Raw genomic sequence first — 26066 nt, 5'->3', positions numbered from 1 at the left:
AAGAAAGATTTGTTACCACAGCGGTGGTGGAGATATGTAGATGATGTGTTTAGCATTATCAAAAAGGATTATTTGCCAAAAATTTTAGAAGCAATTAATAGTATCCACAAAGATATTAAATTTACTCATGAAGAGGAAAAGGATAATAAACTACCTTTTTTGGATTTGCTAATTATTAGGGAATCGTCTCACTTTGAATTTGAAATTTACCGGAAACCAACTAATACTATGCGAGTTATTCCGAGTACTTCCAACCACACTTATCAGCATAAAATGGCGGCTTTTCATCATATGATACATAGAATGCAAACCCTTCCTTTAAGTGAAACTGGAAAATCAAAAGAACTGAATTATATTTTTGAGACGGCGAGGCTTAACGGATATAGGAATAGTACAATACAAGCAGTAGTAGATAAGAGGGCAAGGGATATATATAGGAAAAGTATGACAACACTTACTGCCGAAAAAGAGGATTTAAAAAGAGTAGCGGTGAATTTTGATACCAAGATTACACAGCCTTTGGCTAAGAAATTTCGAAAATATGGAGTAGATTTGGTTTTCAGCAGTAGGAGTAGTCAGCTTAAATCTAGATTAGGATCAACAAAGGATAAAATTAATAAACTGAATAGAGCAGGAGTATATAAAATTTCATGCCCCCATTGTAATAAAATTTATATAGGACAAACAAAACGAACTCTAGAAATAAGATTCAAAGAACATATTGCTGAGGTAAAAAAAGCGGACAAGGAATTAGAAAAGGGATTAGCGTATGATTTTAAATCAAAAGTGGCTGAACATGTTTTCCAGGATGGACACCAAATGACAAGCGATAACATAGACATCGTACGAAGCGTATCTTCATCTTGGAAACTAGACGTCGCTGAAAGTTTAGAAATTTACAAACAAAAACCTTCACTACTTCTTAATAGGGATCAAGGAAACGGACAATCAAGGCTGTTTAAGTTTGTACCTAAGAAATATAAACGAGCTTGAATATATAGGTAGATAGTTAGGGATTTGTATAATTATTATTATCCCCCTTTTCAATTTTTGACCAAGACATGACAGGTATACTCCTGTCGAAAACTTTTCCTAGGTAGTTTGATTGTGTAGGTACTTATCCGGTGTTAGTATTTAAGGTAGAGAGATGCGACGATTTCTTCAGTGGATACGAGTAACTGACACTGAAGAAGACTGCAAGTGGTAGTCGAAATACGCGTATCTGTCAAAGATAAGCATTTAGGAGCGGAATTAAAAGGTACACGGTACTCCATCTACTTTAAAGTTTCTCTATTTGAGATTCTGCTCAGAGGATTCGAACATTCATTAAAGGGTCTAGTTCCAAGTTTTGCAAACTTCTGCGAAAATTTCAAACAAAATTGTTCAGAAAAGGATTACTTACTGTAGCAACTTTGAGTATGGGTTGGGGAATTAGAATTCCATTACAGTACTTACGTGGGTTCTATCCCGTTAGGCTGAAAAGGTGTTAGGCCGAAAGGGTCATTAAGGCCGAAAACGGTTAATACATAGTTCTGATGGGTTTTAAGGCAGAATGATTTTTTATGCCAAATGAGTTGTTAGGAATTTGGTCAAAGTTGTCTGTTTTACCTTGAAGCCCACAATATCTGCTGTGGATTATACTTAGAAAGAAAAGCCATTGTTTATGAGAAGGAAAAACACTGATCAATGCATGCCATTTGAAACAGTAGTTTGTATTTTTCACCTTAAATGGTCAAATGTTATTTCGGCCTATCGACCCTTTCGGCCTAATGAATGACCTGTTTGGCCTAATGAATGACCTGCTCCCGTTTGTATCAAGGACGTTTGTACCATTTTCCAATAATTTCCACAAACGCCTACACCTTCTTTGGGCCACTTTTAAATCACCACCGAAAAAGTTGAATAATAAGAAAGGCATGGAAGGTTTGATTTTCAAATTTCTTTGAATGTTGAATCCCCTCAATATCAATATTGCTGATATCTTATCGTAGCATCATCACATATATGAACTGAAAAGCAATGATAGCCTGTTGAATAGAATGGCTAAGAAATGTGTTATTGATGAGGTGTAAAAATCTTAGAGAGGCATTGAGAGATGATTTCTAGGAAATTTTAGAATAAATTCATCTTCTCGCAGTAAAATGCGTATGGGAACTCTAATAACTTGGAGGATTTGAGAGAGTATCGACGAGGATGGGATTCCTGAATACGATAGGCTGAGCTTTAGTGTGAACGACGAAAGCAAAACGTATTTACAATAGTATACAAATTTCAAGAGTATTCAAGAAAGTTACCAAAAATGAATCTATTTTGTTACCAAAATCGGCTGTTGCTAAAAGTGGAGCATGCCAAAAACGGAATCCAACTGTAATATTGTTGATCTATCATTTCAAAAATCCACTCAGACGTAAAGAATATTTACAGAAAATTACTGTACCCAATTTTGATGATAGGTATGTTTCTAATTATTATAACGTTAAATGCAAAATCTTCTTAAAAATAGGTGATCTACACTACGGAAAAGATGTAACTTCAAAACGGGCAAACAAAAAAAAGTTGATACCCACGCTAAGCAATTTCTACTTATCGTGTCTTGTAGTATGATACAGTATAATCCTTGTTTTTTTTCATAAAGTTACCGATAAATGTTATTTGAAGTATTGATCTTAGTTGATCTGCTTAAATAAAACATTTATTGAAGCCTCAAGGGTCTTGCGATTTGAACAAAGAAGTTCCATATATGATCGTTGAAATTTATCCGCGTGGATTTCAACCGTTCCCCGTTTGTCTGCTTTGTGCCATTATTTGAACCTAAGTTTGAACCGAAGTACACATGTACCGGGTTCGGTTTGAAACATTGGTACAGAGACGAAGCGCGTTTGCGGTGCAACACAAGTTGCAAGCTCCAAACCAAAGTTGCACATTGGTTCTGTTCATGGGAATACTGATTTTAGTCCATATCTCTGTGATTACACGTAGAATTGCAACTATCAATGGCTCATTCAAAAGCCAATGAGTTAACCCCATTTCGTAGGTATTTTGACAAAGCCGGTTTTTGAATTATATTTACTGAATTTCTACTAGAAATAATGACATTTCTGACAAATTTCAATAAAATTTTAAACCGCTACGGCATTAGAACCATAATTTCATAACTTTTGAAGAGCACTTGTAAAATTATGACGAAAATATCTGTAAACTATTCAAATCATCAAAACAGTTTTCCCTCAGTATGATGTGCAGAAGTTTGTAGTGCTGCTGAGAAAATTAACCATTTTTTTTCAACAAATCAATCAGATTCTATCTTTCTTATCTTATCTCAGCTGTTCAACTGATTGTTCATTTGTTTCAATGGTTTAGACCAAATAAATGAAAGAAATAATACTATTTTACAACTTGAAGATATGCAGAAGAATCATTCAGGTAGCAAATAAGCGTTAAAAAATCCTATTTGATAATTTGTTTTTAAAACTAGTTAAGCTGACGGGCTGGCTCTGTTCCAGTACGTGAGGAAAAAGAAGAACAAGAAGAAGAATAAGTGTAACGGTAGCATTGAAATTCAACATGTTGAGTGCTAACAAGGTGAAAACACATTCTACTACTTAAAACCAAGATGGCATCAAAATCCAAGATGGCCGCCAGATTTTTCACTCAAATTAATACTCCTATTCTTCATCTGTCTCAAATAATACACCAACGATTGAAAACTTGTTTCTTTGTTGTACAAAAAATTATGTTTGCATTGATTGCACTCGCCATATACCGTAAAACGGGGTAACTTTGATAATGCGGGTAACTTTGATAATGGGTAACCCACCGCATACTAAATGAAATATCATAATTTCTGTTAATCAGTTAAGCAAAACGAATGCAACACTAAAGAATAGTAGTATGACACTTCATGTAAGAGCGGTTTTCATTTTAATCAAAAACGTTTTAGGCTTTTTATACGAATTTAAAAAATTTACACAATTTCAGCATTTTCAAAACGCTTACAAACAATCTGTTCTACGATCACTATTTGATGTAGTTTTGAATAGTTGGCCACTTATCTTTGATAGTCTAGTTATCATAGAAGTTGAATACGATCTCAAATCTCTTAGCGAAAAGCATATTCACAAACTGGGACCATTTTTGTAATCTAAGTCAGAAATTTCCATATAACGTTAAACGCCTACAGGTATGCAATGCCCTACAAATGTTCGTTATTCATTCAATTTTGTTCGAATCATACTCCATTATCAAAGTTACCCCAAAACAGAAAACCAACTTTCGATTATATAAAAAATTATATATCCATTCAAAATAAATCTTTTGGCAATTTATCGACTGTAATCGATAGCTAGGATGCCAGTACTTGTTTAAAAAAATAAAATAAATTGTAAATCTTTGAAACAGCATGCAAAAATATTCAAGTTTTCTTCCAAAAAACTATCAAAGTTACCCCGTTTTACGGTACGTCAAAATAGTAGAACATGATTTAGAAAATCGTTCATATCATAGGGTAAATACCTTTGCTCACCTAGTTTCTGTAGCCTATCTTACGCAATTTTTCCTCAGCTTTCTGTTGGTGATCTCAGAATTCAAAACTAGCGGTGCGCTAATGGTGAAAAATCGATTTTTCTAACAAAATTCAAGATGGCGGCCAAATTCAAAATAGCCGCCAAAATTTTTTCAAGTTTAAATGAAAGCTATATCCTTTCTCTATACGATGCCACTAAGTTTGCTATGTGTTCCAAGTGAAATATGAGACATATTCCATGAAGAAATACCCAAGATTTATAAAAAAATGGGCGTTTTCGCAAACTGTTCAGCTAGCTGGCGTACGAGGGGTCCACCAATTTGAGAAAACAGAAAGGACCACCCTTAAGTTTTATCGAAAACTAGCGATCAGTGACATAAAACTGGAATTCTAACGATGGATGCCGATGGCGGCCTGGTTTCAGCGAGAATTGCTCAGTGAAATATTAGGAAAATGCCACAACTTCAACAACTAAAAAATTAGTGAACAATTTTTTTTTTTGTCAAAGCTCCTACAAAGTAAGAGAAACTCATTGCCTTCCGAATGAGCCATACAGATTTCAAATTAAACATGTAATCCCAGAGATAACAATGTTTGGGTAAGTTAAAGCCGGGGTCCGGAATTCTAAGCGTTCGGGGAATTAGATCAGCACTGTACATATGTACAAAAAACTTTTGTATCTTTTTAAGGGGTGACCCCTAACTTTTACAGTGTATGTTATATGGAAAATGATTTATATGAATATGATTTACTCGTGGTGTTCGGAATTTGAATTAAGGTGTTTGTAATATGAGCCAGCATTAATGTGTTAATTCGACGTTTAAAGCAAAATTTTGTTCCATACATTTTTGCGAAAATTAATAGTAAAAGATTATAAATCATTGTTTTTATAATTTATAGTTATAGGTTATAGGTTTATAGTTAAACTTTGCGAATAAATTTAATGTTTCAAAAATATCAACTGATTTATGCCTATCAGATATATTTGAAATGGTTGTAAACCTTGAGTCTTCAGAATGTGAGTCAAAACGGGTTATATCATTGTTTTTCTCATAAAATTGATGACCTACACCATCAATGAGGCGCAATTTAGAAACAGGCTCTACATGCATTTTTGTCATAGAAGTCGATTGGTGAGCGTACATTTGATGGACATTTTTTTCTTATAATAACAGTCTGGGGAGCACCGTGATCGTCTTTCAAATCGGCCGACCCGGACCCGTTCTCGCCGCCTCGCAGCCTCAACCGATCGCGAATATATCGCGTGGAAAAGTCTTTCTCCTGCCCATTCTCAACCCAGACCTTGACCGAGCAGCAGTAGCAGCAACAGAACGTCTTTGCAATAATCTCCGGCTTGAGAGCAAAATCCAGGAAAAACTTCGCGCCGACTTGACGAGCGTTCGTTCTGTGCAGCGCGAGTTCGTCGCTTACTTCGAGTGCGTTGAAGTCTCTCGTCAGTGAATCGCTTAGAGTGGAGGCACGTGGCTTTTCGACCGTTGCCGGTGCGAAATCGTGTACCATTTGTGACTGGTAGAACAAGGTACATTACCCGAGCTTAGAACAAAAGTAAATCAAGTGCAAAGTGAGCGTATCGGATCAAGTTGATGGCAAGTGAAAAGAATGTGCGGTGAAGAGAGCTACCTGTTTATTCCGCTTAATTTTGCGTGACTAGCATAAACTCTGCGGTGAAGACTCTATTTGGTGAGATCCAGTAAAGGAAGAACAGTACAGTAACTTTACCTAGGTGCAACAGTTGAGGCTACAAAAAAAAAGTAATCCATTCAGTGTTGAACTCAATCGCCGTAGCGGATTGACCGCATCGTAGAACTAGCAGAAGCAGAAGCAGCAGCACAAATCGAAGAAGGAAATTAGATTAGAGCTGGCTTATTGGCCTGTTGTGCGCGTGGGCAAACAGTTGAGTTGTAGAAGCAACAATAAGAGAGTTCGATCGTAAAAAAATAGCATCCCACATAAAAAAGAAGGTGTAATACATTATAGTTGCAGCAGTGCGGAAAACAGGATAAACACCTGCGATCAGATCAGTAAACGGCGTGCTGGAACTGGTGGACAGTTGTGCGGAACGAAGACAATTACGATTTGTGGTTTTTTTTTATCGAGGTATGTTTTAGACGTAGAGAAAACTGTGAATTAACTGTGCAAATATGCTGACAGCTTAATTGTTCAAATATTAACTGGCTATTTTGGGCATATACAATCTCAACTGAAACTAAGTACTAAGTACTGCCAAGTTTTGTAGTGATTGTAATTTTACAATTTTTGTGTTGTTTTGTGACTAACCGTGAGAAACCTTCATTGGTAATATTTATAATTTTCGATTGCTCAATGTTGATTATTTCAGAAAAATAATGTATGGGCAATGATTGTAGCAGATAACTTGAGCCAATCCGCAATTGAAGAAGTAGGTAATCGAATCACGAGATCTTCCTCACAATTTATGCTTCAACGCAAACTGAATAGCTTTTATGCATCAATATGTAAAGTAAATGAAGTTTTGGCTACATAAAAATACATGTTGCCTAACTTTATTTCAATTTAAACGACTAAAACGCGGATGTCCGGATATTTATTCAAAAGTGTCCGGCTTTTTTATACAGTCGTCCGGATTTAAGAACAAGACATGCCTTGTTAAATTTCACGGATCCGGGTATTGGTGCACCACGGTATTTGGAGCATCAAAATAAACTTAAATGTCAACGATTCCGATAGAGGTGCGCTTTGGGAAAGAGGACCACGTGATTATTGAGTTGAAATCGAATACAGGTTAACTTCTGCGTCCATGAGTTCTCTCGTGGTGGATGGGTAACGCACCCTATCTTGTAAACCGAGAGTCGTAAGTTCGATTCTCACTGAGAAGACGTGTAACTTTTTTTGCAAATTTCACATCAATTTGTCCATTTAATTCAATTGTAATGTTTAGTGTTTCGATAGTTTTTAAAACTTCCACTCGGCTGGTTAACGGTTAACGGCGAAAACCACGAATCATAATAAAAAATAAGGATCACTTAAGTGCTTTCCATAGCAAAACTTTCACTAGTTTTCAGTAAATATTTCAAGATATTCATACTCGTATTTTACGTTGAATTATCTTGAAATGTTTCAGTAATTCCTGCAAACAGTTTCAGTGAATGAAAGATTATTTAATTAATTGATACTCAAATTTATTTTGTGATTTTGATATCAATATCCAAATAAAGTTATATGGAGCTTTTTTCGGCTCTTCAGTGTGAAAGTTGAGAAATTATATTCCCTTAAATAATCAATTTTCATAAAGAGCAATTCTCGTTGAAACCAGGCCGCCATCGGCACCCATCGTTAGAATTCCGATTTGATGTCACTGATCGCTAGTTGTCGATAAAACTTAAGGGTCGTCCTTTCGGTTTTCTCAAATTGGTGGACCTCTCGTACGCCAGCTAGCTAAACAGTTTGTGAAAAAGCCCATTTTTTGATAAATCTTGGGTATTTCTTCACGTGATATGTCCCATATTTCCCTTGGAACACATAGCAAACTTAGTGGCATCGTATAGAGAAAGGATATAGCTTTAATTTGAAGTTAAAAAAAATTTGGCGGCCATTTTTAATTTGGCCGCCATCTTGGATTTTGTTAGAAAAATCGTTTTTTTCACCATTAGCGCACCGCTAGTTTTCAATTCTGAGATCACCATCAGAAAGCTGAGGAAAAATTACGTGAGATAGGCTACAGCAACTAGGTGAGCAATGGTATTTACACTATGAAATGAACGATTTTCTAAGTCATGTTCTACGATTTTGACGTATACGGCGAGTGAAATCAATGCAAACATAATTTTTTGTATAACAAAGAAACATTTTTTCTTCAATCGTTGGTTTTTTATTCGAGTCGAGAGAAGAATAAGAACATTATTTTGAGTGATAAAATCTGGCGGCCATCTTGGATTTTGACGCCATCTTGATTTTAAGTAGTAGAATGTATTTTTCACCTTGATAGCACTCAGCATGTCGAATGTAGAGGCTACCAAGGTTACGTAAACTCTTCTTCTTATTCTTCTTCTTATTATTCATATCCTGTCGTTACGTCCCTACCGGAACCGAGACTGATACTCAGCTTTGTTAGTTGTGTTATAAATACAGGTTATTGAATAGGAATTTTCTTATATAATGCGATTTTTCATACCAGAATAATTCTTCGACATATCTTTGAATTCAGGAATTATGTATAAATAAATTCAATGAATGAAAACTGTCAAAAACATTGATTGAAATAAATAAACATTTTTTTACCATATGCATTTTTGTCATTGAATGAAGTTCATAAATTGCGCGTTGGGACATTAGTAAGTCTTGTAGAAATATCTGTAGTTTTACCATAAAACATTGCCAAACGTGCATTTACTTATAATGGAAATCTTAAATTTTCAAGAAAAAAAATTCTTACCATAACCATAAAGTATCGTTTTTATTACCGCCCAACATGCATGTGAAAATAGCGAAATTGAAAAACGAGAAGCAGGCTTTGTTCTAATGTGGACGTAATGTCGAAACGCAGGTGTATCATTTTGAGATTGGAAAATCTCGCGGCCATCTGGGATTTCGACACTATCTTAGATTTTAACAGTTGAATGATTTTTTGCCATCTCAACGCTCATCATGCTGAATTTTGAGGCCTCCTTAAAAAAAACAATCAGATTCTTTCTTTCTTACCTTATCTCAGCTGTTTAACCGATTGTTAATTTCAATCAATGGTTTAGACCAAATAAGTGAAAGAAGTAATGCTATTTTTTTAATTCGAAGATATGCAGAACAATCATTCCGGTAACAAATAAGCGTTAAAAATCCTATTTGATCATTCGTTTTTGAAGCTAGTTAAGCTGAGGGGCTGGCTCTGTTCCAGTAGGGACGTAACGACAGGAAAAAGAAGAACATGAAGAAAAGTAAGTGTAATGGTAGCATATTCAACATGTTGAGTGCTATCAAGGTGAAAACTCATTCTACTACTTAAAACCAAGATGGCGTCAAAATCCAAGATGGCCGCCAATTTTTTCACTCAAAATAATACTCCTATCCTTCATCTCACTCGAGTAATAAACCAACTATTGAAAACTTGTTTCTTTGTTGTACAAAAAATGATGTTTGCGTTGATTGCAATCGCCATATACGTCAAAATCGTAGAACATGACTTAGAAAATCGTTCATTTCATAGGGTAAATACCATTGCTCACCTAGTTTATGTAGCCTATCTTACGTAATTTTTCCTCAGCTTTCTGATGGTGATCTCAGAATTGAAAACTAGCGGTGCGCTAATGGTAAAAAAACGATTTTTCTAATAAAATCCAAGATGGCGGCCAAATTTTTTTTAACTTCAAATGAAAGCTATATCCTTTCTCTATATGATTCCACTAAGTTTGCTATGTGTTCCAAGGGAAATATGAGGCATATCACGTGAAGAAATACCCAAGATTTATCAAAAAATGGGTTTTTTCGCAAACTGTTTAGCTAGCTGACGTGCGAGGGGTCCACCAATTTGAGAAAACCGAAAGGACCACCCTTAAGTTTTATCGAAAACTAGCGATCAGTGACATAAAATTGGAATTCTAACGATGGGTGCCGATGGCGGCCTGGTTTCAGCGAGTATTGCTCAATGTCTACATTGATAAAAAAACATTTTAGAGGCATTTTTTCAGCGCTTGTCTTAGAAATTTTCCAAGCAATGGGCTGCATACATCGTCTGATTCGCTACTCACCACATGAAGCTAGAACACACTAGGGGATCATCCATAAACCACGTGATCATTTATGGGGGGAGAGGAGATCTGGCTAAATATCACGGTCCATGTACAATTATACAAATTTTGAAATTTGTGTATGAACAGATGACCTCAAAGGGGAAGGGGATCTAAAATTCCGGAAAAAAAACACGTGATTTATGAACGGCCTCTAGCGTCTCTGCACAAAAAATCGTTACAACGTTAATTATAAAATATTAGTATGGCGATTAGATGAATGATGAGTTATATCTTAGTTTTAAACTTTTTTCATACAAATATTTGGCACTGGTACTCCTAACAGATATTTTTTTCGAAAAAAGGGTTCACTTTCGAGAAACTTTTTTCCATACAAAATAAATTTATTAAACTCTTGCTGATCATTTGTGAACATAATTGTAGCAGTCCTTTGCCCCGGAGATTCTTCCAAATTTTTGACATAGGAGCTTGCAAAGGGGCAAATTTTGCGTGAAACATTTTATGGCTAATCCACGATGGCTCTTCCCTATTTGGCATAATTCCGTTTGGTATAACGCAATTTTTCATAATTTAAACAGTCTTCTAAGAGCATCCTTCTGCTCCCAGATTTAAAAAAAGCATGCTTTGAAATAATCTCAAAGCGCGGGATAGTTTTGAATCCTGATTTTTCCAATCTCAGCGTGCGTGACTCATGCAAGGTTTCAATCTCATGATTGAATCTCATCATTACGCTCATAGGCAATCGAGTCAAGGTAAAATGCTCTTCATCTGGAATATTAGACGTTTCATTGGGAATTGGATCGTATGACGAATAGAACCTGTCTACCGAACATGAGAGGAAGTGATATGGAAGGCAATGAAGCTCAGCAAGTGAGGATAGAGGAGAAATGGTATCATATACCACACCAAAATGTCACTAGGTACTTTTGGTCATTTTCACTCAAGGAGAAATCAACCAAGACAAAGATTTAAAAGCAAATTCAAGCATTTAAAAGCAAGCATTTAAAAGCAAATAAAAGCAAAATTCAACGAAACTCTATTTCGTTGAATTTTGACATGTTTCAACGGAAACTCAATCTAAATTGTCCTGATTCATATTCTCTGTTAAGGAGCTCGAAGTCCCATCTACATGTGAATTCATTACGTCGGGCCATAATGTTACTAAAAATTGTCGCTAGTTTCCAGAAGCCGTTCACTGGAAACAGCTATGATAATAAATTCCTGTCAGACAAAAATTTTCAATTGATATGGAATAAAATATCAATGCTTACTCGATTCATTTACCCGGCTAACAATCGATTAATTATTATATTTATCGATATTTATCGATTAATAAATTAATCCTGGGATTCAATCCTCTCATACACGTGGCATAATTCATTGCATGTCTGGATTTGAGCAAAAGATGCGCGCGGCAAAAATCTTATTCTGATGGCTTTTGATCTCAGCAGCTCTTGAAGTGGGATTTTTAGAAGACTGAATTTAAAGAATGCATTTTCCAAGTCACACTTGTAGCTATGAGTTCTTATTCGTATGGTTGCATAAAGGATTGATATGAGGAGTTTATACTCCTATTATTATTATTATTATTATTATTATAGAGTTTTGGCACTTCTCAGCAAAAAATGCTGGAAACTTTCACCTACCCCGGGCAATCTGTATGCCAAAGGGGATTAGGCTCTGTGGATCTCATTGGTCGGTTTAACTTATCCTAATGAGTCTGCTGGATGAGCTTCTCAGTTGTGGTGGTTCAGGAACCGTCTAACTATGCTGCAGGTTCCAAGAATCACCGCCTTTTGGATGCTGTGTAGGTCCTTCTTCAATTCCAGCTCGTCTAGGGACCTTAGGAGAGATTTCGGGACAATTCCGGTCGCTGAGAGGACTACCGGAACTATACGGACGTCCTCTAGGTGCCACATCTGCTTCAACTCCTCCGCCAAGTCGTGGTACTTCGCTATCTTGTTAGAGAACGTTGATTGGACATTGTGGTCCAGCGGTACAGCGATGTCGATGAGTGTAACTCGTCTCATCCTTTTGTCGTAGACTACAATGTCGGGGCGGTTGGCACGGATGAGGACGTCCGTTATGATCTCGCGATCCCAGTACAGCTTTATGCAACTATTTTCCAGAACCGGGTCAGGCAGGTACTTGTAGTAGGGCACAAATCGATCCACCAAGTTGTGCTTAAGGGCAAGCTGTTGATGCACAATCTTGGCAACTTCGTTGTGACGATCGAGGTAGGCTGATCCAGCTAGTACTGAACAGCCGGCAACGACATGCTCGATAGTCTCCCCTACTGAATTGCACTTCCTACAGCGGTCCTCCACGTCTTCGTGCAATATGTAGTGCCGATAGTTCTTCGTCGCAATTACCCGGTCCTGGATGGCTACCATGAAACCTTCTGTTTCTGAGAAGAGGTCACCCCGCACCAGCCACGTGTTTGACGCCACCTTATCGATGTGCTCGAGCTCCAGTTGATGGGGGTGCGTTCCATGCAACTCCTTCTGCTTCCACATTGCGATCATCTCATCGACGGTTTTGATGTCGCAGTTCAGCTGGTAATCCTCCTGCGCCAGATGCAGGGCGCTGAAGCCGTGGTCAGCTTCGCATACAGTGCGGTAAATTTCGTGGCGGTTCTGGCTTTCTACGAAATATGCCCGCAGCTGCTGGATCTGGGAGACACATAGTGCCTGGATATCGGTGACGCCTCTTCCTCCTGCTGCACGTGGCAGGGTGACTCTCTCAATGGACGATTTTGGGTGGCGCATTCGGTGCTTGGTGAACGCCACTCGTACTGCTCGTTCTATCGCCTCCAAGTCAGTCTTGGTCCACTTTACCACCCCGAAACTATACGTCAACAGGGGCACAGCAAACGTGTTGATCGCCTTCACCTTGTTGCCGGCAGACAGAAAGCTTTTCAGAATACAGTTGACACGTGACAAAAACTTTTCCTGCAGCTCCTTCTTGATCATCGTGTGGCGAATACCTTTAAGTTGCAGGAATCCAAGGTATTTATACGTTTCGCCTTCAACCATATTCCGAATCTCCTCCTGCTCGTTGACGCGGAAACAGCTGGCATCCATAACTTGACCCCGACGTAGATGAATTGACATGCATTTGTCAATACCAAACTCCATCCGGATGTCGTTACTGAATGTCGTAACTAGCTGCAACACGATAGCATTCAACCGTACTACCTCTACAGTATATATAAGCCACACTTGACACAGCATCATCACTTGTAAATTTGTCTTGCTTGTACATTATCGTTCGTTCCCCACCGAGCGGGCACGCTGCCCCTCGGTGGTAATAAATTAGAAGTATTGAAAGTAGTGCGTTTGATTCGTTGTCCGTTCATCATCAAAAATAACACAACGTAGGGAAAGACATCCTGGCCGCAACATTGGTTATTATTATTATTATTATTATTATTATTATTATTATTATTATTATTATTATTATTATTATTATTATTATTATTATTATTATTAATATTATTATTTAGCGCCATAGAGTGAGCTCGCCTCAATCAATCTTATAAGGCTTTCCGAACGTCTGCCGTCATATTTTTTTCTATTTGAATGCCTTAGCTCGATTTTTTACCGTAACTTGGGTGTCACAATTTTGTCTTAGCTGCAAACGCAGTTTTGAAACTGTCCAGCCTAACCTCAAAATAGAATTGATTTTTTTATTTAGGGGGGCGCAAAAATTAAGTATAAAAAACCCCATTACCCCGAATGCTATTCCCCCCAATTTAATTTCCCCGAATGCCATTACCCCGAATTCCATCACCCCGAAAGCTATTTCCTTGAATGCTGTTCCCCCGAATGCACAGTTATCTTGACATCATAACATTGCACATTGGTCCCAGAGCCATGTCTAGGAAGAAAAAAGCAGGAACCGTCAATTTTAGATATATGGTGTCTTCGGCAAAGTTTCTCTTATTTTTCAGTCATTTCTACAGTTATGTGAAATTAGGGAGGCCCGCATGGTTTACGAGATCAGAATACAAACATTTTCGTTGACGCATTCAGGCCTGTACAATGTTCTACAATGTTTTAGAGCATTTGGATTTGGAGCAACTTTGCCGAAGAACTCAAATTCCTATCTCTTATCGTTCGCGAGTTATGGTTTTTTTAAACAAATAATTTAGGGTGGTCCTGAAAAATCATTTTTTTTCTTGTCAACTTTTTATACGATAATTTCTCGCAAAAACGTTGTTCCGAGACATTAAAAACTTTTGATTGCGCAACTTTTTGCCTGAGAAACTACTGTTCTATCTCTTCTGGTTGCAGGGTTATCAGAGATTTTCTTCGAAAAAATAATTGTTTTCAAATGGAGATATATCTGAAGGCGCAAACAGATCCTCAATCTTTTAAAAATTGTGAGGACGGTTTTTGTTTGCAATGAGACTAACAACATATGAAAATAATATATTTTTGAACGAAAATCATCTATAGCTTCTAATCGAGATAGGTCTTTGGTGATTTCAACAAAAATGTACAGAATTGAAAGTTCTGAAAGTGTTTGCTACAAAGTATTCATAAAAAAATCAACGCTTTGAGATATAAACTGAGGAAAGCCCCATGCTCAACCTCAGATGTAACAGTTAATGACATTGCGTTGCTGATGGTTTAATCTTCTAGGTTATGGCCTTCAATCTATTATGCTCAAAAACGGATTTTAAATGTTCATCCGACGTTTCGAACACATTTATATTGCCAGTATTTGTCATGCCAGTGAAATAAAGCACTACACCAACGGTAAATGAACGAGAAAAGTGAGTTTTATCATCATTCTCTCTTTGGGGTTTTATATCTGCAAATAGAGAATAAAACAATATGTTTTTACGTCAACAGTCCGGGAAGTCTTGAGAAAGGTAGACATAACATGGGGCTCTCGTTTTCAGTTGTTATTTATCAAGCTTGTATATTGTCGATCATAGACCGATACAGATGGGATGTTTTTCTTCGCTTGCTTTGGTCGTATGATTCGAACCCACGACTCTTGTATGCTGGACGAAAGCTTTACCAACTAAACTATTGAGCCACTTAAATCGTGGGTTCGAATCCCACATAAGCACGTGGATTTTTTTATAACTTTGATAATATATATCCGAGCTGTAAGTAAATGAAAACCGAATTTAATACTATCCAGCTTTTTACGCTAGCAATTTTTTAATCACCCCCTTCAGACATTTCTTGCAAACACTATAATAAGTTTTATAGCTTGATCAAAGCAAGCTTTGTGGTGGTAAAAAATATTTATGTTGACATAGAGAAGTCAAGTCTGGTGTTTTTGGAAATGAAAATCGATCATTTTTTAAATTCCCTCTTTTATTCTAATAGGTTTAGTATTTTAGATTGACAGGCAGGAAGCTTATGGTTATGATACTAATCTATTTTGAAGAAGATCTAAGGAGGAAGGATCTAACAACTTAAAATAAGCGGGTATCTACTGCGAGAACTTCAAATGGTTTGTAAAAATTGTTTTTAGTAGATAGTTCCGCTGACCAGTCCAGAGACCACTGGGTTGTGTTTTGTGATGACTCTATTACAAATTCGTTTCGTGGGACGAAACATTCCCATACCACTAGAGATCTTACAGGATCCACAACTTCGCCCAGTGTGTGGCCTGAGTATTTGGTAGGGATATAGCTAACAATTAATGATGTCCATAAACGATAGAGTTTTGCAATAGGGTAACGACTGTTTATTTTCTTAATCGCTAACAGTTGGCGCCAGTGGCAAAAAGTACAGACAACAACCCTTCGAACATTCAGTTTATCTGTGCTGGCCGCCTAGCGGCGACACTGATGTGTGTATTCCTTTCACTGATCGCGCTACGCTGGATTCTCAAATTTCTCAAATTTCAAACACAAGCGCATGGAAGAATGGTAGTCGATGAACTGTCAAAACGTATGGTAAATAATGAAAAACGTAAATTACTTGCAATTAGGAAACTGGATCGAAAAAGTAGTGATTAGAAATCAAGCGTAATATGAATACATAACTTTTGGTGTTTAGTTCATCTTCATTATGCTCTATTTGCTTCAGGATTTCGTTTTTACTACCACTGAAAAAGAGTCATCTATTGCCTTTTCAGTTTTGAATATCGCCCTATTCGATTCATGTCAGTATTGTCGTATTGGTTTCTGGTTCCTAAAAGAAATAAATTAAATTAATAAATTCGATTAATAACTATGAGGAACAGCTGTTCTAGCCAATATTAGCTGCAAGCAGACGTAGTGAAACTTTTTGACATTTCAATCAACAATCTTAAATTTCAGTCTACAAAAATTTAACTATAAAATCAGTCGGCAAGAAATGTCAAAATCAAAACACCCCTCATCGTTTTATGGTAAGCGTAAAAAGCTGGATAAAATTTAATTCAACTTAAGTTTGTATCCTTTGACCGTCATGCACTAGACTCGTCTTTCGTCCTACACTTGAGGTCAAAACACGCGTATATTTCAAAGAATACAAACAGCTGTGGAATTAAATGGTGTAGTAAAGATTTCGGTTTTTATTTACTAATCATTATTTTGTTGTTTGATGTTTTAGAACTTAGGTGTTTTCGAAAACTAGTTGTATTTTTCCTCATTGCATAACTTTGTCAAAGACAAGAAAGGTATAGAACGTGAAATAAAAAAGTTTGTATCGCAGCGCTTCTTGTGCGGCAAAATTTCCAATCAACTTATCAAACCAAATAAATCAATGAGAAGTCTCCGAAGACACCAACTTTAAAAAATGAACTCCTAAAGCGTTAGAGGTTTTATCGGGCTCAATTTTGATTTTGGCTCAGTGTGCAGTAAATATATAGAAAGCCTCAGAGCAGCATACATTCTTGATTTAGCGAAGCGTACCTATAATTTCAGCATTAAATTGATTAGGTGTAATTTCATATAAATTTAATCACTTTGACACCTCATAATGAGCACTTACGCTGAACGCAAGATTATAATGCGTTGCCCCATTCTAGCGAGCACCAAGATGGATCATTGAATCCATATTTTTGCTGGAGGCATGGCTTTCTGGGCGCGGATCCGACCTCTGTTCATTCATTAGTCTGCCGATCTTTCTTATCTGTAATAATAATGATATCATTGGAGTTAAGAGCAACTCTACTGGAACAGTTCTGGGATCATTAAGTTAGGGCAGGTTTAGCTCTAAGTGGGATGTGATACCATTAAGGAGAAGAGTCTGATGGAATGAAAGGGTAGATAGCATACTGTCGATAGCTCGAGGAGAGCTTAGGATCGCAGGGTCAATAAGATCAGCCACGACTTATGTTCCAGATGCAAAGTCACCTCCACAAAACGAGAAGAGCACACGGTTGGCATACCAACCAGCAGTGGTCTGAATACTGTGCACAGCAATTGAGCACGCGCCAGCGGCCTATTATTTGTTACGCCTCACCCAATATCCATTTTCGCCTCCAGGATGAGGCCCCGGTGGGAGGGTACATATATCGCATGGCATGGCAGTGCGCGCATAGAAATGATTGTGTTCTATATATTTATTATTGATTATCCATTGGAAGAGAGAGCGCAAATGGCGGTAGCCAAGAGTGACGGCAATATCGTTAGCAACGCTAACAATCCCCCAGCGCAAATATGGGCTATTTCGATGTTATGAGAAGAGAAGCGTAGGGGAGACTGGGTGGATTTGATCCCTGGGGATACTTGATCCCATCCTAATTTGTCGAAATCTATATAGTTTTAATCTAAGTAATTTTATGCAATACTACTTCCATGTGAAATACAGTATCAAAGCAGGTAACCCATCAGATGGTGTGAAAATAATCTTTTAGGATAAACTGGTTTGCATTGACTCCGATAAAATTCAACAAAGATCTCAAAACGTTTGTGTATATTTTAACAATTCATCTCAACTTTTCAGTATTTGGAGATTTAAAAAGTAAAATCAAACGCACATCTTAAAATTCTCGTGTTTAGATTCACAAGACATGTAATTGGAAACACGAAATTTTGTGTACTTTTAACAAAATTTCGCATCACTCTGTAATGTATAATCTGGCAAAACATGTTTACTTGTGAGCCTATGCAGAAATCTCGTCAGAATGATGATATCCCTGCAGAGTTACAACAGCCTTAAGAACGAAAAGACTCCCCAGTCTCCCCTAATGGTCATGCTTAGAAGCAAGCCAGGGTGCGCGAATCGCCCTTTGCCTACATGTAGGTATACTCCCTCTTTTGATTTTCATCCTCTATTTGTGCGACGACGACGGCCAATTCAATTTGGAACGAAACCAGCTCTGTTCTGCCTCTCGGAAAAGAGTTCATTGGATTGCCCGGGGGTTTGTTGACCTTCAGTTGCACCGAAGAAGAGCGCGACTTATAATGCAGGCAATTTTGTTGCAGACTTAAGAAGTCTAAGTTGGTTTTTTTATGCGGTTCGAGTTTTCACAAATAATTTTACATGTTTATGACTTATTGATCAAATTAATCACTAAACGTTGGCAGTACGTCGTCTGCTGAGACGGTATATTAGCATTTTTTTATCAGATTCTTTATAGAGATGGTCGGGTTTCAAATTTTTCAAACCCGAATCCGACCCGTACCCGACTTATTTTAATCCTTCAAACCCGGACCTGACCCGAACCCTAGACAAAAATTTAAAAGCGAACCTGGACCCGACCCTAACCCGAAAAATTTTCGCTGTTCAAACCCGAACGCGACCCAAAACCCGAAAAAGTTTTCTAAGAAAAACTCGAATAGAACCCGAATTCAAAAAGATGATAAATACATCGTTTCTGATTCATAGGGATGCTTTCCGGTTGTTACTTTGTGAACAACTATCTCCAAACCCGACCCAAACCCAGCTAAACCCGACTTTTTTCAAGCCCGAACCCGACCCGTACCCGATATTTTTTTTACCCAAACACGAATCCGAAAAAATAAAAATTTTCATACCCGAACCCGACCCGAACCCGACGGGTTGTTTGAAGAAAGCAGGATGGAAGGTATTTTGATCATGGATTTATTAATATACAATCAAAGTAAGGTAGGGCAAAAGTTCGACCTTAGTGGTATAATCAAAATTTTCATAAAAACAATAGCAGTTGAGAAGAAAAAAAAACCATACAGTCAACCTTCAACATATTTTCTATAATTTCGCTGATTGTCTTAAACGAACTGTTTGCTGGCCGAAACACAAAATACCGACACTTTAACGACAGACATACTTGATACCAGCCATAAACTTAACTTACAGATAAATACACACTAATTCTTCATTTAAAAAAATGTCCAAAGCCCAAAAAAGCAAAACTAAGTGAAATGTAAAAGGTTGGTGACTTTTTTCGCACGATCAGGCAAATTAACCTAAACATGAAGATAATATGTGAATTTGGGGTAATTTGTAAATTTATCTGCGAGCTTATATGGGTCGAACTTTTACCCCGCTGATTCGAACTTTTGCCACACTATCGGACAAAAAATGATTCCAAGCAATTATGTAGTAACTTATACACCTCAAAGCATCCTAATGATATCTAAAAACGTACATCATCAATATCTCGTCATTAATCTAGAAACAAGTTTTATCTATTTCTCTTACAAATAGCGCAACGTCTTCTAATTACAGAAATTTTACATGAATGCATATATATTTAATACGAAAAAACATCTTTGAACCAAATTGATACGGGGACGGACCTGGTGTAGCGGTTAGAACACACGCCGAGGACCTGGGATCCAATCTCATCTCGGAGATAATCACGTATAACATAAAAAGTTATAGTGGTGACTTCATTTGGAAGTGAAGTAAAGCTGTCGGTCTCGAGATAAACTAGCCCAGGGTTAAAAATCTCGTTAACACAGACAAAAAAAAAGAATTGATGTAATGTCCATATAACCTACGTGAGACGCCAAAAATGTTGCGTAAGAAAAATTAATAAAAAAAAAAAATCATATTACACTTATAAAAGAATTAAAAGCGTATCTAAAAACAATCTTCAGTATGAAAAATTTTTTACGTTTGATCTTCACAAACAAATAGAACAGGGTCTTATTTTCATTCTAAAAACTTCAGAAAATTTGTGCCAATATAACATTGCAAAAAATTGTTACGACATCTACGACTCTACACGGTTAGATGTTGTTTTTTGTCCGAATCTGGTACAAATCACTGAGCAGTGCAGTAAATGTGACCATGTACATAGTAGAATCAACTACAAAGCATTGTATTTCAATCCGTGACACCCACCGTTCAACACGGTGTGGTCAAAAGTACAATGCGAAACTTGTCAAATCACGAATGTTTCTAGTCAGAAATACTGCAACTGTAGTTAAATAAACCGAATATATTTTCTTGTGTAGTGATGTTGACTATGTTTTGGTAAAGTTGACAGGATAATGTAGTCGGTTGAAAATCGTTGGTGCAGTTCTTAATTTTACCATGGATTCAGTAATTTCAACAATAAAATTCATTTCAGTGTGCTCCCGACGTCTCAAGACAAATTTTTCGAACGACTCACAAATTTGAATATGAAACATTAAAAATTCCGGGAAAAATGTATACAAACTAAAGTTCACCTGCTGCACCATTGTTTATTTTGAGAAATATTTTTTTATAAAACTTTACCATAACTCTCATACACAAACATTTCCCAGTAACAACGATTCGTTCTAGAAAATTGATCACAAAATATCGCAGCTTGTTTTAAAATTTTAAAAGATTTTGGTTTTCTGATTAGTAACACCACTACAAATGGATCAAGCCAGTTCTGCTAATTCTAAAACATGTTTCAATGAATTTCAATATCGGAGAAGGGCAAAAAAGAAACAGTATGGCAGTATGTGACGTTTTAAAATTGCATATTGCTATTGCCTGTCAAACAATCACTATCCGGAAATTTATATTCAAAATTAATTTAACGCTTTTAGTATCATACTAAAAACTAGTTTTAACTATATTGTCATTTCTTCACCAATTTCTTTTCGGGGGGGGCAAACCCATTATTTGGGGGGCCAGGCCCCCCCCCCCTGGCCCCTCCCTATTAACGCCAATGTATTTTGTAGCATCATTCAAATATTTAGAGCAGATTGATGACGAATTTATAAACGATTTTTTTTTGCAGCATTGTTGAAAAAATTCCAGCGAAAAATTGAATGGAGTTTCAAGCATTATCAGTTTCTCCCGAATAGCTGGATACACAAATTCACAGAAATTTTGCTGCTAATGCATTTGTTATCTAGGAATACATGAGCAAATTAGAATCACCTCATTGGTTAAAAAGGCAAGTTTGGTCTATTTTTGTCAAATTTATTTAAGGTACAGTGGGGGAAGTGTAGCAGTGGGGTAAGTGGATCATTCGTCAATATTAAGCATAAATACTTGAATATGTTGAATGTTTTCGCACCATTGCTTTGTTTTAGGTTATATACTTACGCCCACACTGATACTATTGCAAAACTGGTACTACACGTACACCAACACAAGCAAACTTGTTTGCTGCAAAAATTAATTTATTTGAAAATTGTTTTCCATCAATCAAAAATCCACTGTATCTCTGTCTAAAGTCGAATACTATTAGTTTTTTCGACACGTGGTGAGCATTTCAGTTCTAATTGAATGAATCACAATGAAAAATATGTGATTTTTATAAATAAATACCGTTTTGATTCATATTACGGACACTTAAGGACTCAGTGAAGTATAACCCAGCATAGAGCATACAAAATAAATTATTCTGTATGATTCCTTAGCACTATCGAGCGTAGGAAGCCCTTATCTTTTGAATGGTGGGTAAAGAATACGCTTCCGCAACTTGAATAATTTTAAATAAATCAAAATGTGTGGCCTTTTCATGATTCTTATTCCGGATGCTTCCTCACTTTTGCCTCATATTCCGGACACTTTGAATCGAATTCCGGACAGCTCATGATAATCATTAATGGAACAGTCAAATCATCAATTGAAATCGTCAAACCACTAAAGAGACATCTAAGGTAGTTGGGCATTATAAATTTTCGAAGATATTTATGGAAAAAGCTTACTAAAACGAGCCTCGAAAATGAGAACTTTTGAACGACAAAAATTGAAACATTTCGTGTGAAATGTTTCCCATACAAAGTAGAGTGTCCGGAATTTGAAGCTGTCCGTAATATGAATCAAAACGGTACAAATATATTGGACATGGTACACTTACCCCTACTTTTAAATGGGGTGGGGTAAGTGGATCAAGTATTATTATTATTTATTAGCAGACTGCTTACGATAATTTTAACAAGTTTCTGTATCCGCAGATGTTGTTTTCCCTTAACTTTATTCATTCCTAGCTTAAATTTGTCAAATTGAACAAAGAAAATTTGAATTAATCCACCTAAAAGTTTATTTTAACCTTTCTGGTATAGAAGAGTAATAATTTTCAAATTGATACGAAATTTTTCGTGGTTTATCTAAGCTTAGTTGTAGAAGAGCAAAATATACAAATTTTCCACTTGATAGCATATAATCGTACCTTATTTGAGCATATAAATTGTTCTATACAGATGATACAAATATATTCATAAATAGAATAAAAGGATTTCAGTTTGTTATTGAAAAGTAAATGTAGCTAATATTTTTAAACTTAGAGTGTTTTTATAAAACATCGTTAGGAATAATCTTACAATACTTCTATATAACTTATGTGTATAAATGGATGAATTTTCTTCAAATTATTCTAGCTCCAATATTTTTTTTTGTACGAATTAGTGTTTAGTTCACACATAAAATATGTATGAATATTTTGGTTAAATAAAGATACTTTTTAATTTCAAAGTATTAAAATGCAAATTGCCAGCACTATTAACAAGAACGAGAGTAATAGCATTCATACTATACATAATTACATCACATTTGTTTTGAGAACAGATGTTTGTTATTGGTGATCCACTTACCCCACCATGATGGGGCAAGTGGATCATTTGGCGCAAATTTTCAAGTCCCTCATACTCAATACATAACAATCAGAAAAATCTAAATAAATGACGATTTGAAGAATATTAGTCCCTCATTTGTAATCCACAGAAAAAAGTTTGAATTACATTATTCACGTTAGCTGTACATAACAATGAAGTTGACTATTGATTTTTCTGTATCCACTTACCCCACGGTACCTTAATGTTTTTTTAAGAACGGTATCAATATAATGGATCTTCATGTTTGTTAATATGAATCATAACAAAAGTTGATCCCATGAATGATTATAAGGACAGGGCGGGTTGCTGGTTTATTTTTAGAGACTTGGTATGTATTTTAATGCTCTATAAAAAGTAGAAGGTCTCTAAAGTATTTTTCAATGGATGCTCAGAAGAATTTATCCAGAAAATACTTGAGAACTCCAAAGCTATTATCTCCAACAATTTCCTCTGGTATTACTAGAATTTCCTCTAGATTTTTTTCATCGATCCTTCAAACGAATTCTCCAGTTGTTATTCTAGAAGATCTTCCAAAGTTTTCTACAGAATTTCTTCCGAGGAAATCCACAAAGGTTTTTTCCAGAGTATTTGAAAAAATAGCTTGAGGTTTTTTTTTCAAGAAACCCTGCAAGAATTCTTCCGCTTATTCACGTGGATACCTTCAAGAATTCATCCCTGTTTCCCTTCAGTAATCCAAAATTCTTTGAGGGGTTCTTTGAACAGATCTTTTTTTTTCTAGGAATTATTCCACCATATCATCCAAGTATTTCTCCTGCAGTTTAACCATGCATTTCTTAAAAAGCTTCTCAAAAAATTCCCATGCAATATTTAAAAGTTTATTTGAGCTTTCACACCAGATTATACCAGTATTTTTTCCAATAACTCTTCCGATCATTCCTACAAAAATAGAGATTCTGTCCAATGTTTTTCGAGGAATTTCTTTTCAAAATCCTGCGGAATATTATCCCAAGATGCGATCTATTTTTTTATTATTATCTTAGCAAATTATCTAGAAAATCTTCATAAACTTCCTCAAGAGTCCAGGAGTTATATCAGAGATCCTTTTTCATTATGGGTGACTTCAAAACTTACATACCTCAAGGATTTTTTTTTGTCAGAAAAATTTGACCGGAGACATTCCTTGAAGAATCCCTGAAACTTTCAAGACTTACATGAGAAAATCTCAAAGTATTACTGGAGGAATTTCTGCAGAAATCTGAATGCTAAGGGATAATTTAGAAGGAAATCCCAAGAAATTTCTGGAGAAGTTATTGATTGAACTTTAGAATATGATTGGAGGATGTTTCAGGGAAATGATGGACGACTCACTGTTGAAATGCTAGTCTGCCAAGACCACGCAGATCCTAGCAAGACCACATCCGATTTCAAATCATAAAGATATAAAATACAGTAGATGTATCCATCAACTAAACCAGTGATGCATTTGAACGCGTTCAGTTCGCGTTCCAGTTCAATTTTTGGAACGGAGTGATCAAGTAGGCTTGCTCATTGTTCAGTTCAAAAATTTGAACCCTAATGAGCAAAAATTTTAACGCAGATTGTTCTGACAGATTTTACGACATCTTACCATGCCAAAGTTGTTTATTAGGTGATCAAAGCAAGACATAATATATTCATTTATGATTGAACTGATTTTATTATTCATTCAAGAAATATTTTCCGAGGGAATACCTAAATCTATGCTTTAATTATTATTGTAGTGCATTGCGATCTGAACGGGGCGTTAGAGAGCAGCGGCAGGCTCCGGCTCGCGAGTTCACTGTCTACTACGTTCTCGTGCAAAATTTGAACTTGCTCCGTTCAGTTTTGGCTCGCGTTCAGTTCAAAATTCATCACTGAACTAAACAGCTACTGACTGATCCCTCTATCAGCAGCTGCAACTCTCTTTATTCAAACCAGGTATATAGGTATTTACAATTCAATCACACTTATCCAAATAGCATACCTCTCGATAAATCTTCCACACGATTCTTCTACCTGATGTGCGACACTATCTCTATTCCAACAATCACTTCATAGAATCTTGGAGAAGTTTTCGTTTGAGCCCCTCAAATATAGTAACTTTCAATTTCCAGTACAGGGTTAATTTTTTTAGCTTCCCTGTATATAAAATATTGGCCAACGTTTGTCCTAAAGTGGGTACATTTCGGAATGTTTCCGTTGTTGATGAAACATAATTGAAATTATTTATATCCGCAATAGCATTAATGAAGAAATTATTTAGAGCTGACAAAATTCTGAAGTTTAATTTGTAACTTCTTCGTCAAGTCAAGTTCTCAGTAATTGCACGACTCCCACACTTAAAGCAACGGTACCTCAAAGCATCATAAATGGATAAATTAAAAATATAATGCAATCACGACCAGTCTGTACCAATTTGCATCTCAAACTTCACACGTTCTGCCCCAGTCAAGCACGCAACTCCGAAAGATCTTGTCACAACGGAACAAGTTTTGCAATCTGAAATTCGGTAACGGTTTTTCTTTCTTTTATCGTCTCGTTTCGGTGCCAGAACAAACCCCAACCAGCTGTCTGTCAGCCGAGAAGAGAGGTCACCGAATGCATAATCGCAGCCTGCACTAACCGTAATTAGGTCTCGATTTGGGGAAATTATGACGGTACCACGGAACGGAAGTGTATCTTTGAAGTCAAAAAGTGATGAAAATTAACAGTCGTTAGTCACGACACCTAGCGGTAGAAGGCACACATTTTACACAGTAAATTGATATGGAATTATACAACATATTATGTCAACCTAGTATGAACAAGAATGTATCAATCGAAAGGTGCAAAGAGTTATTTGAAGAAGTCGTTGGTTGCAATTTTACAAATTGTGTATTGCTTTAAAAATCTCTAC

The 26066-nt window shown here is 36.4% G+C and overlaps 1 protein-coding gene across 2 annotated transcripts in view; it reads left to right on the top strand.

Moving 5' to 3' along the window:
- Positions 1 to 5796: 5796 nt before the first annotated feature.
- The window catches only part of LOC5565831, a 41085-nt gene continuing 20815 nt past the window's right edge, over positions 5797 to 26066 (top strand). For both annotated transcript variants that reach the window (XM_021847923.1, XM_021847924.1), the window contains exon 1: positions 5797 to 6640. The gene's annotated coding sequence lies outside the window, so the exon portion shown is untranslated. The remainder of the gene's footprint in view (positions 6641 to 26066) is intronic.

Source organism: Aedes aegypti, chromosome 2 (assembly GCF_002204515.2).
Source record: "Aedes aegypti strain LVP_AGWG chromosome 2, AaegL5.0 Primary Assembly, whole genome shotgun sequence".
NCBI classification, from domain to species: domain Eukaryota; kingdom Metazoa; phylum Arthropoda; class Insecta; order Diptera; family Culicidae; genus Aedes; species Aedes aegypti.
This window is presented reverse-complemented; position numbering and strand designations above follow the sequence as displayed.